General features: G+C 49.9%; 1 protein-coding gene across 1 annotated transcript in view; it reads right to left on the bottom strand.

Moving 5' to 3' along the window:
- The window catches only part of Micall1 (MICAL like 1), a 43,186-nt gene extending 35,350 nt beyond the window's left edge, over positions 1 to 7,836 (bottom strand). Inside the window, exon 1 of the mRNA XM_037197658.1 lies at positions 7,732 to 7,836. The gene's annotated coding sequence lies outside the window, so the exon portion shown is untranslated. The remainder of the gene's footprint in view (positions 1 to 7,731) is intronic.
- Between the last annotated feature and the right edge of the window lie 5,215 nt (positions 7,837 to 13,051).

Raw genomic sequence — 13,051 nt, 5'->3', positions numbered from 1 at the left:
GGAGCCACAGGCTGATGGGCAGGGCAAAGTCAAGCCATGGTTTCAAGATTAGGACTCAGGGTCTTTAGCATTTTTTTTTTTTTAAGACAGGGTTTCTCTGTATAGTCCTGGCTGTCCTAGAACTCTCTGTGTACATCAAATGGCCTCACACTCAGAGATCTGCCTGCCTCTGCATCTCGAGCACTGGGATTCAAGGCATGTCCCACTGTGCCCAGCTAGCACTTACGTATGCATGTGATTCTATTTCTGCAGTATTGGAGATTGAATTCAGGGTCCTCTGTGTTGGTTATGCAAGCCCTCTACCAGACGGGCTTTGCCTTATGTTTATGTCAATTACTGAGCCTGGGAATGTGGCTCAGTGGTATGATGTTTGCCCAGCATGTGCAAGACATTGAGTCACATACCCAGACTCAGAAAAAAAAAAAAAAAGTACTTTAAGAAAGCGGGTAAGCAATGTGGACAGAGTGGCCAGAGCCAGAGAAGATTTCTGGCTGACCTGGGCAAGAACCAGGGGCTATGCCTTCAGCTTGCCAGTCTGCCAGCCAGCCTGCTTGGCAGAAGGGCTGTGAAGGAGATAAGAAGAAGGTTTTAAAAACTGACAACAGCTGGGCAGTGGTGGCGCATGCCTTTAATCCCAGCACTCAGGAGGCAGAGGCAGGTGGATCTCTGTGAGTTCGATGCCAGCCTGGTCTACAAAGGGAGTTCCAGTAAAGGTGCAAAGCTACGCAGAGAAACCCTGTCTCGAAAAACAAAATCAATCAATCAATCAATCAATCAATCAGGAGGCTAAGGAGACGGCTCAGTCGGTAAAGTGCCCAATACTGAAATGAGGACCCACGTCCAGATCTCCAGAACCCCAGTTAACAAAAGCGCCAGATACCTATAACCCCAAAGCTGAGGTGGGCTGAGACAGGAAGATCCCTAGAGCTCATAGGTCAGCCTGTTTACCCAACTGGGGAGCTCCAAGGTCAGGGACCCTTTAGACCCTGTCTAAAACAAGATGTAGGGCTTGGAAAGATGCCCTAGAGGTTAGGGTACGTGCTGCTCTTTCAGAGGACCAGAGTTTGGTTCCCAGCCTAGGATCCACATTCAGTAGCTCACAACCACCTATAACTACAGTTCCAGGGGATCCAACATGCCCTCTTTGGTGGAAGTAGCTGGGCAGTGGTGGTTCACGCCTTTAATCACAGCACTCAAGGCGAGCCTGGTCTACAGAGCGAGTTCTAGGACAGTCAGGACTACACAGAGAAATCTTGTCTTGAAAAACCATCAATCAATCAATCAATCAATCAATGTGGAAGCTGGGTGTAGTGGGCCTATGCTTTTTTTTCATTCTTTTTTAATTAATTAATTAATTAATTTAATGCTGAATACCATTTATTGAAGGAGGGAGGAGGTCTTTTTTTTTTTTTTAAGATTTATTTATTTATTATGTATACAGTGTTCTGCCTGCATGTATGGCTGCAGGCCAGAAGAGGGCACCAGATCTCATTACAGATGGTTGTGAGCCACCATGTAGTTGCTGGGAATTGAATTCAGGACCTTTGGAAGAGCAATCAGTGCTCTTAACCTTTGAGCCATCTTTCCAGCCCCATGGGAGGAGATCTTAAATACAGGCTTACAATACAATGGAAGAACCCCGGAGGGCAGAAGTTCGCTACCAATGTTTTACAATCTTGCATCTAAGTTGTTAATGCCCATTATGCAGGATACACAGACAAGGAACTTCCCTTAAGCATTCAAGAGGGTGAAACCTGGCAGGGAATTAGCATAGGGAGGAAATCAAGGTCAAGGTCAGCAAGCAAGGTAACAGTTACCCAAAACGGGGAGGTGGGGGTGGTGGTGGTGGTGGTGGTGTGTCGGGGGCCCACAGGTCGCTCTTTTACTAAAAAATGAGCTTCTGACTTAGGTTGCATGGGACGTCAGTAGGTCACCTTACCCGTCATGGAGACACCTGCCCAGGCCACACAGGCCCTCTGTCTTAGGTTGGTGAGCACCCCCCAGGCATTACCCGTCTCTGAATACTCATTATCATACAGGCTCAATCGTGTGTGAGCTACAGAGTTAACTGCTGCCAAAGATCTCAAAGTGGCACTGGGCTTGCAGTCTGTGTGTTCGACACAGAAAAGACCAACAGAGGTCCTATCCCACCCATAGCCAGTAGGCTAAAGGCAACTGAGCCATTCCCTTCCTTAACGAGCCTTACTGCAAATTGGAGTCCTTGTAAGACGGTATCCCAAAAGCAAATGGAACTTGAGTTTATAAATTTATAATCTTCAAAGCCAATCGAAATGTATATAACATTGAATTAAATTTATCATGCCCAATAGAATGAGGATTAACTAACTGTGGTAGCTACTTTTGCTGCCAGGGTCTCCACTGTGCTAGCTGTAGTAAGCAATTATGAAATGGTAATCCCAGAAACAGTAGCAGTGGTGGCCACCACTGCTGTAACAGCAACAACAGCAGCAGCAATGTCAAATTCTCTTCTGGAGCGTGTGGGCATCCACTGGCATGGATACAACTCCTGGAACATCAACCACCAAGGCCCATTTTTCGTGATCCCAGCACGACTTAAGCTGGCAGCTCTGCAAAAGAACAACTAAGAACCATAAAGAAAAAACAGGCAGCTCACAAGGAGCAGAACTAATGGTCTTATAATGGCTACATTTAGGCTCATAAATTTTAAGGTATCTTCAAAGGGAGCTAAATGAATTTCAGGAGGCCAATAAAAGTTGCACAAAGCCACTCCTGAAAAGTAGGTACTACAACAGCTTGAAGAGGATTGTGAAAATGAAAAGGCTTAGCTGGCATGCTACTTTTAACAAATGGAGGTCAGTGACCTTCAGTGACCTATGCTTTTAATCCCAACACTCCAGAGGCAGAGGCATGAGGATCTCTGTGAGTTCCAGGACAACCAGAGCTATGTAGAGAGCCTGTTTCAAATAAATAAGGTGAGCTGGGCAGTGGTGGCGCATGCCTTTGATCCCAGCACTTGGGAGTCAGAGGCAGGCAGATCTCTGTGAGTTTGAGGCCAGCCTGGTCTACAGATCAAGTTCCAGGACAGGCTCCAAAACTACACAGAGAAACCCTGTCTCGAAAACCCAAAATATAAACAAACAAACAAACAAACAAACCAAAAAGGTGAAGCCAGTAAGATTGAAAGGCCTGGCATCGGCTCAGGACACCCCAAAACCAAGCTCTTAGCACGAAGGAGATTTATTTGCCCAGAGAGACAAAGGACAGGGAATAAGAGACAAAGACAGGAGACAGAGGATGAGGGAGGGAGAGGGGAAGGGACAAGGAGGAGGGGGAGGGGATTATTTGTCTCAGAGGGACAAAGGACTGCAGTGCCTAGTGGTTTATAAAGGTAAAAAGGGAAGCTCCGTGTTAGGATGAGGTGTTTAACTGGGCATGTTAATTAGGTGAGCCAAAGGGGGCTTTGATTGCTGGGCTTCAATACTTTGACAGCTGGACCTTGGTAGTCAGCCTCAGGAGAGGAAGGGGCCACATAAGGGACTAGACCTTAGTGGCTAGCTTTATGAATGCAATCTTTAGCAAGGCTGAGGGAATGAGGGGGAAGGGCAAGGCCTGCCGGAGCCATGTCCCTTCAGAGATGACTCAGTGGATAAAGGCGCTTGCTACCAAGCCTGGCAACATGAGTTCAATCCCTGAGCCCCTCACGGTAGAAAGAAAGAGCTGACTCTTTTTAGATTTATTTATTACGTATACAGTGTTCTGTCTGCAGGTCAGAAGAGGGCACCAGATCTCATTACAGATGGTTGTGAGCCACCATGTGGTTGCTGGAGAATTGAACTCAGGACCTCAGGAAGAGCAGCCAGTGCTCTTAACCGCTGAGCCATCTCTCCAGCCCAAGAGCTGACTCTTGAGTCGTCCTGACTTCCACACACAAAGAAATGAATATATAAGATAACAACGAGAAATTTAAAAATAAGGCAGAGTGGTCCAGGAAGACATTCACTTTCGACCTCTGGCCCTGCACCCGTGTGAATAAGCACCCTTCAATGCATGTGCTCAAACCCACATGACACATACATACACCACACACACACATACACAGGAAAATTTCATTTTAACTTTTTCATGTCATTGTAACCCTGCTTTCAATTAAATGTCATTGGGAGGAAATCAGACGTTTTTTGCATAGTTGTTGTTATTATTATTGCAGTGCTGATAACTCAGCCCAGGACCTTACTCTACCCAAGCAATATACTACTAAGGCACACTCCCAATGCCTAGGCTCTAATTTGAAAATAAAGCCAGCCCCCAAACAAGGAGGTACAAATTTTCCCACTCAGCCACCCAGGGCCTCAGGCAAATCACTAGTAGGAAGATGGAAAGTCTGGGTTACTGAAGAGAGGGAGATAGATAGATGAGAGGGGGGGCTGTGCACACAACCATCCCTCTAGGCTGGACAGACTGGAGTCAGACCACCTGTGGCATTTCAAAGGGAACTTGACCCTCAGATTCCAGGGTTCTTAGCCTAGAATTCCCCAAGTTCCTTAGCAGCTGCTTCTGGTGCGACTTGCAACTTTTTCCACCCAAGCCGCCCCTGAGAATGAGGGCCAGCCCAGGCCCCCAGCTCAGAGCTGCTCCCTGGGGGTCAGCCCGGCAAAGCAGGGAACAATGAGAGCCTTGTAGAGTCCCAGGAGCAAGGCTGGGGCGAGCAGTGGGCACGTGGGATGCTCAGTGGCAAGATGGCAGCTTTCTCCCTCTCCCCCATCCTCCTGGGCCGGAGCAGCCCAGGATTTGCTAGGACACTCGCCCACAGGAAGCCGGAGCCCTGGAATCCCAGATAAGCCTAGCCTTCCAGACCATCCTGTCCTTACCTGCTGTGTTCGAGAGTGTCTGCCTGGGACTGGGCAAATAGAGCCACCCTGGAGCTAAGCTTTGCAGGGAAGAGAGGACTCTGTGCTGCCTGTCACTGGGTGCATGGTGACTGTCATCTGGGACTGCCCTGGTCAAAGAATCTACTGAAAGACACCCAACAGGTCACTACTAATTGAGCGAGTGTCGTCCCCCCCCCCTGTACCGAACTGTGCAGAGGAGGAAGAGGTTTGTTAGGGGCACAAACATGCTCAAATTGGGAGCCCCACCCCCACCCCTTTGCCGCAGGCACTGTTAAGGTCTCAGGCTGCCAGGCTGACTCTCTGCCTTCGGCTGTTGTGAGATGCCCATTGCTGCTCTCCCCGACTGTATCTGGGCTCTGAGCCCTGACCCAGATGCCACCTCCTCCTGGAAGCCGTCTGTGACAGGCACAGACTGGAGCCAGGCCTTCAGGTCTTCTCGCAGGACTCACCCTCAAAATGAGAAGGGCCCCAGAGCGGGTGTTCATGCTGAGTTCAGACAGGAATTTCCACATGCCTGTCACCCTGGAGGAACTGAGCCCTGCGGTGGAAGACAGAGCTGTAAGCTGTCTCAGACAACTATCATGCAAAGAGGATGGGTAAAATGACAGAAAAATGGGCAGAATACTTGAGGATCCTCTTCCTTCTGCCGGAGACTGAGGGTTACCCCACAGGCTGCATTTGGGCAGTCACCCACCCTGGGTGGTATTTTTTTTTGTACACAGGTGTTTGCCCACTGGCCCGTGCTGATAAATAATACAAACAGCTAACCTTACTGGGCATCAGCTGTAGTCCAGACATTGTATGTGTTTTCTCACTAGCATGCATTCCCGCCCTTCACAAGGACGCTGCGGTCAGAGACCTGCCATCAGATGCAGTCAGGACGCAGTTTGGGTCTTTTGGACTTTACAAGAGTTTTCTTCATCATCAAGATGCATTCTTGGCTGGGTGGTGGTGGTGCACAACTTTAATCCCAGCACTCAGGAGGCAGAGGCAGGCAGATCTCTGAGTTTAAGGTCACCCTGGTCTATAGAGTGAGTTCCAGGACAGCCAAGACTACACAGAGAAACCTTGTCTTAAAAAACAAAACCAGAGCCGGGCGGTGGTGGCGCACGCCTTTAATCCCAGCACTCGGGAGGCAGAGCCAGGCGGATCTCTGTGAGTTCGAGGCCAGCCTGGGCTACCAAGTGAGTCCCAGGAAAGGCGCAAAGCTACGCAGAGAAACCCTGTCTCGAAAAAAAAAAAACCAAAAAAAAAAAAAAAACAAAACCAAAAACCCAAAATCAAGATGTATTCCTGTGCTAAGCGTAGTGTGTCCCCTGAAGTATTAGTGGCGTGTCTGTTATGGGGGTAAACAACTGCTTTCTGATCGGATTTGAGGCCTGCTCCCCAGGAGGAAATTCATGCCTAGTGCTGGCTGTCATTTTCAAAAGCCCAAGGACAAAAACAAAAACAAACAAACAAAAAAAAAAAGCCCAAGGACGGGAAGGTCATAGGCCCTCGTGGAGAAGCCATTGCTGTTCTCCTAATCTCAATGGACGCAGTGTGCAACCATAGGTCAGTTTTCCGCTTTAGTCAGAACAGCTCCCCATCCCCACGCCCAGTAGGCAGCAGTTACTGAAGACATTCAAAGCTGGTCAAAGTCCTGAGAATAAATGACCCTTCAATGGCCAATCCTCAGATAAGACATCTACAACGCTCTTTCCAACATTCAAAGGACATCTCAGAAGAGTGGGCAGAAAGAATGTAAGGGCCGGAGGACTAGGTGGAATGTCATAGAGTGCTGTCTTCCATGTATGGCGTGGCTGTTACACTCTTGGACACACTTAGCTGTGATTACCTACAAAAGATGTCACAGGTTTGGGCCCGTTGATATTTCATCATGGATGGGGCCCTACCCTTCTTCCCTGGGAAGTTACTGGAAGTTTTCAGAGGTGTAGCCACCGGTGAGAGGCTCAGGTTCTGGGAAGTAACCCCTTACACAAGCTTGTGCAAACAATCCTAATCAAGCCCACTGGGTTACCGACATGTACACAAAACAGAAGGGGCAGAGCTGGGAGTTGGGAGGGTGAGCTGGAGCTGGACGGGGGACAAGAGCATAATGAGAGGTGAACATGATCAAAATACTTTACATACATCTCTGAAAACGTCATAATGAAATTCATTATAGTGGGCAGTGGTGGCGCACGCCTTTAATCCCAGCACTCGGGAGGCAGCGTCAGGTGGATCTCTGTGAGTTCGAGACCAGCCTGGGCTACAGAGTGAGTTCTAGAAAAGGCACCAAAGCTACACAGAGAAACCCTGTCTCAAAATACCAAAGGAAAAAAAAAAGAAAGAAAAGAAAATTGTCATAATGAAATTCATTATAGTGGGAAGTGGTAGCGCACGCCTTTAATCCCAGCACTCGGGAGGCAGAGGCAGGCGGATCTTTGAGTTTGAGACCAGCCTGTTCTACAAGGGGAGCTCTAGGACAGCCAGGGCTACACAGAAAAACTCTCTCAAAAAAAACAAAACAAAACAAAACAAAAGATAATTTCAATATATATAACCACCAGGTCCTGAAAAAAGACGTATTCCTGGTAAATCACAGCAGACATTGTGTCCAAGTCACTGCACAGCTGGTTGTCACTCAGTTAGCTTCCGAAATGCTGGTGAACAAGAGCCACCCTAGACTGTTCCAGTTACGCCGAAGCTCTGCCTTAAGATGTCCAAGGCCAGGCCTGGACAGACATCCCCCCAGACCTCCAACCTAGGCCTTCTGGCAGTTTCTCGCCTCCCTTTCAGCAGGGATAACTGCTAATGGACTATCTGCCCTTTGGCCGGCAGGGCCCTAAGAGATGTGCTCCTGTACACACCATTTTACCTGGAAGATGGGTCAAAGTGCTTGACTCAGAGTTGGTCCGCAGGGCGAGTTCTCTGGTTGTGCTTCCGCTGTTCAGGGGAGCCCTCTCCCTCTCAATATAACCTGGTCCCTCTGCAAGTCAAAGGCAGACAGAGCGGAAACGGTTCCTGAGCTGTCATGACACAGGAAGATGGCCTCTCTGAGGACTAAGCGATAGGGAAGGGGCTGTCACACACAGGAAAAGGTTTGTTTGCTTCCCAGTGGCCTATCTTGGCACAGCACAGAGCCAGGGGCTCTTCCTGCCACAAACAAAAAGTGGCGCTTTCTGTCCAAGACCTAGGAGTTAGGGTGGGCTTCAGCCTCAGGTGACCCAGGACACCAGCTAACTGGGGGGGGGGGGGGGCGGTTTATGAAGAGCACACACAAGCTATGTTACCCTCCCTGGAGTCAGGCACAAATAGAAAGCCCGGGGTGCCAGAGCAAGGGGCTCCATTTGACTGACTGGCTAGAGACAGCAGAGGCTCAGAACGTGACTGCAGAAGGGGCCGTATCAGGATGGGAGCCCTGGAGGTCCCTTGAGCCCCCAGCTAGGATCAGAGGAGGAGGCCACCTCTCAGGATTCACCAGCTTCCGAAGACGTGCAGGTTGGGTGGTGGATGCAGTAAGGAAGAACCTGGTCAGGGGTAGGGTGGGACCAGAAATGAGCAAAGGCACTGGCTTCACAACAGGCTGGACAGGAATGTAGAGCCGCAGGCACCACGGCACACCACTGCTTCTCATCCCCACCTCCTTCCGGAGCACCTCAGGAAATTGCTGGTGGGGTTTGGGGCCTTGACATTGGCAGGTCCCCTGCCTCCACCTCAGCCTCTTCCTGGAAACTCTCCCCATCCCAGGAAGCCGGCTCTTGACCTGACTGCAGTGCAGGCTGGCTGGAAATAAGCAGCCGCTGGCACAAAGCCAGGCGGCCATTGTTTCCCTGAGTGCGTCTATCCACTATCCACGGCTTTATGGCCTGTGTTCCACGCCTCTACATTCTATATAGGACCTAAGCACACACCACCACTTAGAATATGCTAATTCTTATTCTCCTTCTTCTTCTTCTCCTCCTCCTCCTCCTCTTCTTTGTTTTTCAAGACAGGGTTTCTCTGTGTAGCCCTGGCTCTACTGGAACCCACTATGTGGACCAGGCTGGCTTTATACCCAGAGATCTGCCTGTCTCTACCTCTCAAGTGCTGGGATTAAAGGTATGGGCCAGCACTGCCCTGCTGATGTGTTGTTGTTCATGTATTCCTTGAGAATTTATCAGCTGCTCATTCAAGAGGATATGTCATCCACTGTCTGGGCCTTTGCTACCAAGAAACCTTCCTCAGGTGTTCTCAGGTTCACATAGATCCTACATGTCACTCAGAATTCGAGAATGGAATGGCAGGGTTGGTATCTCCATCTCACTTGGCAGAAGAGGCCATCCTGAGCCACCCTAGGGTCTGAGCAAGACGGGAAGGAAAGGCCCATTTTGGGTTCACTATATACTGTGTAAGAGGAAGAGAGTGAAGAAGAGAAGGGGAGAAACTGAGGACAGGTTCCAAAGGCCTTCAGAGGCTGCTCCGTGCTGAGAACCCAACTCTAGTCCGGGAGTCTAGCGCTCAGGATTCTAGTCCTGGCTATCGGCTGTCCCTCTCCAAGTTGTTGTGCCCTTGGAACCCTGCCAGGCTCACACAGGCTGTCCCCTACCCACACATGCCTTCTCTTCGCTCCTGCCCCAGCCCTGTGTCCAGCTCACCGGCTCCATCATCACCCCACAGTATGAGTCCGAGAGCCGGGCTTCTCCCACCTAGCAGCCCCCATAGCAAAATCCTGTCCTCTGTAACTCATGAAGCCCTTGGGTTTTCCAGTGCCTGTTGCTGGGCTGCTCTGGGCAGTGGCTCGGCCTCTCTGTGAAATGGCCTCCGCACTGGCCCTTCCTTTGCTGCAGGGGTAGAACCCAGAGTCTCCCAAAGGCGCCTCAAGGGCTATGCCTCTGAGGGCTCAAGCCCTGACTCTCCATTTGGTCCGTGGAGAAAGACTGGATAAAGCCCTGTGTGGTCTTTGGAGGCCACAGGTCCCTGCTCTACCATGACATTGCCAGGCTGTTGCACACATGACCTTTTTGCCTCATCTATGACTGCCAAGTTCACAACCAGCTAATCATGGCTTTCATTCCCTAATTACACATTAAGTGCCGGGCTAAGATCTTTATATAATTCACTCATCAGCACAATCTGGAGGCAGGTGTCTTTGCCATTTTATAGAGAAACCACAGCACTGAGCAGTACCTTGGGCTGTAATCACCCGGGACAGGGAGGGCTCAAACCCCAGTGTGGCCATGCCCACACCCTGCCTCCTTCTCCTACTGATTCAGAAACTTCTGGTAGGTATCCAGCCCCACCCAGAACTCCCATTCCCCGATAACAGAACACTGGCTCTGGCCATGTATGGAAGGATTCTCAGGCAGCCTGCTCTGCTCCGGGCAAGACAGAAGCAAGCCCCTGCGTGTCAGGCACAGCTGCTCCGCTCCCTGCATCTCTCACTGTGCCAGGCGGAGTTCAGCTGTGCCTGCCCGGCACCAGCGCTGGCTGCCAAGGCCCGCCACTGACTGGGCTGGGTGATCTGGAGCCAGACACTCACACGCACGGGTCTGTGTGACCCTGGCTAAGGCAAGCAGAGGGCCAGGAAGCCATGTCAGCCCACTGATCTGGAAAACACCCCGAGTATTCTTTTTATTTATGCATGTGTATAAGGGCTGTCTTAGTTTATAAGCAACATGTGCTTGCAGGTGGCCAGGGATGCCCTGGAATTGGACTTTTAGGGAGTTTGTTTTTAATATTTTTTATGTGCACTGGTGTTTTGCCTGCATATATGTCTGGATGTCGGATCCCCTGGAACTGGAGTTACAGACAGGTGTGAACTGCCATGTGGGTGCTGGGAATTGCACCTGGGTCCTCTGGAAGAGCAGTCAGTGCTCCTAACCGCTGAGCCATCTCTCCAGTTTGAGTTTTGAGCCACTAGATGTGGGTGCTGGGAATTGAACCCGGGTCCTCTGCAAGAGCAGTACTTTCTCTTAGCCACTGAGCCATCATCTCTCCAGGTCCCTGATCCAGCATGAGAAAGGACAGAGAAAACCTGCAACTCCAGAGTCAGCCCAGGGGCTGTTTATTCTTGTTGTTTCCAAGACAGCGTTTCTGTGTGGAGTCCTGGCTGTCAGGCTGAGCCTAGGGACTATGTAAAAAGTACTTGCCACTGAGCCTGAGAATACTAGGGCACATGGTAGGAGGCCTCCTGCAAACTGTCCTATATTTGTGCCACGCTGCTAAATAAATACACTTAAAAACTTTTTTTTTACTGAGACAGGGTTTCTCTATGTATCTCTGGCTTTCCTGGAAATTGCTCTGTAGACTAGGCCGGCCTTGAATTCACAGATATCCACCTGCCTCTGCCTTCTGAGTGCTGGAATTAAAGGTGTGTGTCACCACCGCCTGGCAAAAACAGAATTTTTATTTTTTTAATTTTACTTATTTATTTTTGGTTTTTCGAGACAGGGTTTCTCTGTGTAGTTTTTGGTGCCTGTCCTGGATCTCTCTCTGTAGACCAGGCTGGCCTCAAACTCACAGAGATCCGCCTGGCTCTGCCTCCTGGGTGCTGGGATTAAAGGTGTGTGCCACCATTGCCTGGCCAAAACTGAATTTTTAAAACTACCATTGCGGGGGGGGGGGGGGGGGGGGGATGGGGATGGGGATGGGGGATATTAGCCCAGGGGAGCTACCCTTGTCCAATGCAGGGCTGCTGGTGGGACAACAGAAGGCATTCTTTAGGAGTGCGAGCACAGCACGCTCCCCCAGCCAGGGAGCTAGCACTGGACAGAAGATGGAGGAATCCAAAGCATGGCAGGTCCTGACTCCACTCTGTAGGCTCCTACGCGGTCACAGATGAAGTACTTGGAAAATTCCCAAGGGTTTTACAAGTGCTTGGATGTTTTCCATATTAAGAGAGAGAATGCTCTTGCTTTTTCCCATCGGGAAGTGGGGCTGTGTCCTAGCACAACAGTTTTTAAAACCGGGCTGCCCTGGGTTATATGTGAACTCCACCCTTTGGCTCTGGAACTAGCAAAGAGCTCTATTAACTCGTTGGTGGGTAATGGCTTCCTGCCTCACGCAGGCTGCCTCCCTTTCCATCACCTACAGACCCCACATGGTCTCTAGCCTCCCACTCAACATATCTGTACCAACGGGCCCTCCTTCTGCATCCAATGTGCTCTGGCCTCAGTGTGTTTCCTCTGCAGGTAAACACTTGCCGGAGCTTTCTGTAATATTTGTCTTCAGGATTCTGCTCAAAATGACATCTCTATCAGTGTGTTCCCTTATCTTGTCCAAAATCCATTTCCCCATTCACCCTGCAAGGTGGTTATAAACCCCCATTTATCTTCCAGCTTCAGTCTCCCAAGTGTGGGGATTACAGACAGGGGCCACCATACCTGGGTCAAATTACCCTTGTGACATTGCCCATAACTTTCCACAGCTCATATCACCGTCAGATACAGAAAGCATGATTTATCACCTATCCGCCATACTGGGTTGCCTCACCCAGCCTCAATACAAAGGGAGAGGAGCTTAGTCCTACTTCAACTTGATGTGCCATGCTTGGTTGACACCCATGGGAGATCTGCCCCTTTCTGAACAGAAACAGAGGACGAGTGGATGGGTGGAGCAGAGAGGCAGTGGGAGGGAAACTGGTAGGGATGTAAAATTAAATGAAAAAATTAAATTAATAAAAAGAAGGGGAAAAACAGATAGGACTTGGTCTTTCCATACTAGGACCTCCTCCTTGCAGAGCAGTACCTGGCCAGTTTCCCTGTGGATACAGGATTCCATCTTCTTCTAAGTTCTCTACTGTCCCCAGGGCCGCTATACCAAATCACAACACATTTGGAAACTTAGAGCAGAAATCACATTGTACTAGAAGCCAGAAGTCCAAAGTCAAGCTCTCCAGGAGCTACTCCTCAGCACACGGCTGTTCCTCTGTCTCTGCTTACCGTGGCTCTTGTGAGGATCCCTTGTGAGGATCCCTGTCACTGGATTCAGAGCCCATCTGGATGAAGAGGACTGTAGCTTCTATCCACACACATCCCCTTCCACAGAAGGTTACATCAATAGTTTGCAGGCGTTAGACCAATCAGTGGGAGAGAAAGCTTAGTTCCAAGTGTGGGGGAGGAATAAACGAGAGAGCACCACTGCGTGCCAGGCAACAAATGGGAGCAAACAGCATCCTGCCCATTCCTACTCTTGGCTCAGAGTACAGGTTGTCCCGC

Source organism: Peromyscus leucopus, chromosome 20, assembly GCF_004664715.2.
Source record: "Peromyscus leucopus breed LL Stock chromosome 20, UCI_PerLeu_2.1, whole genome shotgun sequence".
NCBI lineage: Eukaryota > Metazoa > Chordata > Mammalia > Rodentia > Cricetidae > Peromyscus > Peromyscus leucopus.
This window is presented reverse-complemented; position numbering and strand designations above follow the sequence as displayed.